Source organism: Schistocerca piceifrons, chromosome 10, assembly GCF_021461385.2.
Source record: "Schistocerca piceifrons isolate TAMUIC-IGC-003096 chromosome 10, iqSchPice1.1, whole genome shotgun sequence".
Classification (NCBI taxonomy): domain Eukaryota; kingdom Metazoa; phylum Arthropoda; class Insecta; order Orthoptera; family Acrididae; genus Schistocerca; species Schistocerca piceifrons.
In genome coordinates, this window is record NC_060147.1 from 99,204,087 (window position 1) to 99,208,343 (window position 4,257).

General features: G+C 44.8%; 1 pseudogene; it reads left to right on the forward strand.

Moving 5' to 3' along the window:
• The first annotated feature begins 1,127 nt into the window (after positions 1–1,127).
• On the forward strand, positions 1,128–1,246 carry LOC124719320 (annotated as a pseudogene).
• The last annotated feature ends 3,011 nt before the right edge of the window (positions 1,247–4,257 follow it).

Sequence of the window (4,257 nt, forward strand, 5' to 3'; positions counted from 1 at the left end):
AAACGTGGATTTACTACAAGCAGACACTGATATAAAAATAAATCTGGGTATCCTGAGTTTCCACAACGGAATTAGACCCATGACGAAAACACCAGGGACGGAACAGCGAAGAAGGTGGGCAAAGATAAAGACCAGAGGAACCGAAACGGATCTTAACTGACGCAATATTCAATGCACAAAACAAGAAACATAGAAACAGTATTTACAATCTGGACAACGTTTCGTACATTCTAGTACGAGATTAGCCTGACATTAACTAGGAAGCAGATATTCACATTCGCAGTACTGAGTGCAAGGCTAGCATGCTGATAAACGTCAACTACTAAAGTAAGAATTTAGTGGAGAAGATTCTGAAGTAGACTTGATAATAATGAGTGGTGTCAAACAACCTGCTCAGTGCGAGCAGTCCCTTTAACCATCTGGTTGTCTAAGGAGAGCTCCGTGCTTGACACATTCATTATGTTTTTTGTTCGTTCTGAATTTTTCAACGGAATTTTCCATATCATAGATTTTTATTTTTATTTTATTTTTTCCTTTCACTGCTGCCGTTTATTTGACTGAACTTGGTCGAACTGATGCAGTAAACGGGGACGAGAGTCTGAAGTTGAGCGGGGCTTCGCATCAGGAAAACAAAGCAGTAACATGCCGCGAAAAGCGTAACTCGTTTACTGGAAACACCGAAAGGGTGGACGTTTCGGGGAACGCTGGCAGGAGGAGCATAAAAAGGGAACGCGGAACGAAGGGCGTGGCCGTCGCCGGGAATCGAACTCTGGTATAAATAGCGGCGCGCCGCCAACAGAGCACGGGATCCACAACACGCGGCCGCAAATTTTTGGAGCCGGAATGGATCACCGCAGAAGACGGCCATGTATGTCGAACCGATGCTGTGTAGTGCGCTATGGAAGGAGAGACGAAAGATGGAAGACAATCGGACTTACGAGGTGCGAGCTCGTAAACTGAAGACCACAGAGGGGAAAAAGGGAGAAAGTCCACCTCCCGTGTCAGTCACTTTTTGCTATATGCCTGTGGCTTAAATTAGGGTATTACAACGCACAGGTGCTTAAGAGAACAAAGAAATATTGGCTGATTTAATATATATGCTTGGGAGGGTAGGGGGGGGGGGGAGGAGCAACGGCCTTACCACAGCGGTAACACCGGTTCCAATCAGAACACCGAAGTTAAGCGCTGTCGGGTTTGCCTAGCACTTGGATGGGTCACCGTCCGGGGATGCCAAACACTGTTGGCAAGCGGGGCGCACTCAGCCCTTGTGAGACCAATTGAAGAGCTATTTGATTGACAAGTGGTGGCTCCGATCGTGAAAACTGGCAACGGTCGGGATAGTGGTGTGCTGACCACATGCCCCTCCATATCCGCATTCAGTAACGCGTGTCGGCTGAAGATGACACGGCGTTCGGTCGGGACCGTTGAGCCTTCCGAGGCCTGTTCGGCTAGAGTTTAGTTTTGGGCTTAGTAGGGTGGGAGGATGGAGGGAGGGAGATGTGCCGCGCCTTCTGGATGAGAAAAGAAGTGTGTCCGTAAAGGTCCTAAAACTGGAGTCTCGTGAAACGTTAAACAAAAAACTTGGATAAGTACGAATACGATTCGAACACCGAGGGTTCCGCACAAACCTAGTTATGTACAGACATACAGACAGTTCATCTATTCCAGGATCGAGATTGTCGACGATGCTTGCCTGTTATTCATACTGATATCGATATCACATAACAAACGAATAAAAAATAGAAAGGGCGTTCAAAAAGTTTTGCACAGTCGTATCTAATTCTTTTATATTTTGCAAGAGAAGAAAGAAATTTTTTGTGAAGATCCTTGGAAAATTTATCCTTAAGTTGGTATATAAAAGTATTTTCTTTTATTTACAAATGAGCCATAATGGATCGTGGAGTAGATGTCAGGTTGCGACAACGGTCGGTGATGGAGTTCCTCTTCAAGACCGGCGATGACTCTGCCACATCGATTCACAGGAAGCTGCTCCCTGTTAATGTGGAGGACACAGTGGATCGTAGCAGTTCTAGGGGACTGATGACCTCAGAAGTTAAGTCCATAGTGCTCAGAGCCATTCGAACCAGTGTTTTGACGGCGTCATTACCCAGGACGAGACATGGTTATTTTTGTCCGAACCTGAGAGCAAAACACAATCCATGGAGTGGCGTCATCCGGGTTCCCCTCCGAAGAAGAAACCAAGACTTTGACGAACAGCAGGCCGAAAGGTGATGGCCTCCTTCTTCTGGGATCAGTGTGGTGTCATTTTCATTGACTTTCTGGAACCTGGCTCCACAATTAACAGGGACCGTTACTGTTTGTCAGCTGCGACGTTCCATCAAGACCCATAGACCCTAGGGTCAACTCATCAGACTAAACCATGACAATGCCAAACCCCATGCAGCCTTTATGACGCAGGAGAAAATCAGGAAAATATGTAGGAAAATTGTTCCTTATCCTCCCTACAGTCCGGACTTGGATTCGTCTGATTTTTACCTCTTTGGTCGTCTGAAGCCCCACCTGCGCGATAAAACATTTGATAGTGAGAAAGACCTTATTTCCTGTGTCAAGCGATGGTGTGAAAGTCAATCCCCAGAATTTTACCAAAGTGCATTTACATCATGGAAACAACATTGGGCCAGATGCATCACACACATGTTGTACTTTGTCCCGTACATCGCTGATGATAAACGTGAGACATATACGTAACAGATGCTAAATATCTCAAGAAAATGCCTTCTTGAATTTGTAGATGTAACTGCAGTAGTCCAGAAATTGCTTCATTACTCGCTTCTAGACAGATGAATGAATTAATTGACAGCACGATACAGCAGTGACTACACGAGGGCTGCTGTAGTGCTGTACATAGTTTAAATATCATTCATCTTTCGTCATTTTAAAAATAAAAGTGTTCCAAGAAAAGTCTTTCATTCTGCCGTTTACTTAGTCTGTAAGTAGGATGTTTAGGTTTTTATGCTGGTAACGCCACGTAGCGCTCTGTATGAAAATCACTGGCTGTGCTGTGTGCAGTCTGTGGCTGGTTGAGATTGTTGTAATATTCGCCATTGTAGTGTTGGGCAGTTGGATGTTAACAGCGCGTAGCGTTGCGCAGTTGGAGGTGAGCCGCCAGCACTGGTGGATGTGGGGAGAGAAATGGCGGAGTTTTGAGAGCGGATCTGGATGTGTGTCCATCAGAGACAGTAAATTTGTAAGTCTGGATGTCATGAACTGACTTTTGAACACTATTAAGGTAAATACATTGTTTGTTCTCTATCAAAATCTTTCATTTGCTAACTATGCCTATCAGTAGTTAGTGCCTTCAGTAGGTTGAATCTTTTATTTAGCTGGCAGTATTGGCGCTCGCTGTATTGCAGTAGTTCGAGTAACAAAGATTTTTGTGAGGTAAGTGATTTGTGAAAGGTATAGGTTAATGCTAGTCAGGGCCATTCTTTTGTAGAGATTATTGAAAGTCAGATTGCGTTGCGCTAAAAATATTGTGTGTCAGTTTAGTGATGATCAGAATAAGTAAAGAGAGAAATGTCTGAGTACGTTCAGTTCTGCTCAGCTGTTTGAAAATCAAATAATGTAAGAGCTCTATCAGCACAGTAATTCATTAATTTTTGTAAGGGGACGTTTCAAGTCGCTAATGTTGGTGATGATATGAGGGAGGGAGAGGGGCAGATGGCAGATGGGGTGGGAGAGGTCGGGGGTACTAGCTAATGTCTTAACTGCACTCGGGGATAATGGTCTAAGAAAGGGTGGGAACCTCTGGTCTAAAGTAAATAAAGAGAAGTGTACACTACATCCCAGTCACTTTTCCCAATACGAAAATGTAACTCAACATAATACTTCATCGTAGGCATATCTCGAGAAAAGGACGATGAAGGTAAAATTTGAAAGTTTAGAGCCCACACGGAGGCTTACCAAACGTCGTTCTCCCCACGGACCATTAGTCAGTGGAACAGGAAAGCAAGGGAAGTACCCTCCGCCATACACACCATAACGTCCCTTACGGATTACAGATATAGATTGCTAGACATTTCTTCCCGTCTCTGTGTTTCAAGAAGGTGGAATGCGAGCGAACTATTGCCACCCTAGTAGCGAGCAGCACACACTTACACTGCAGCTTCTGTTGTAGTTTCCTCTCAGTGTGAGAGCATGAATGGAATTCCGTTAAAGGCATGTGTACGTGTGAGGGGGAGAGACAGAGACAGAGAGAGAGAGAGAGAGAGAGAGAGAGAGCTCTCGCCAAGGCAG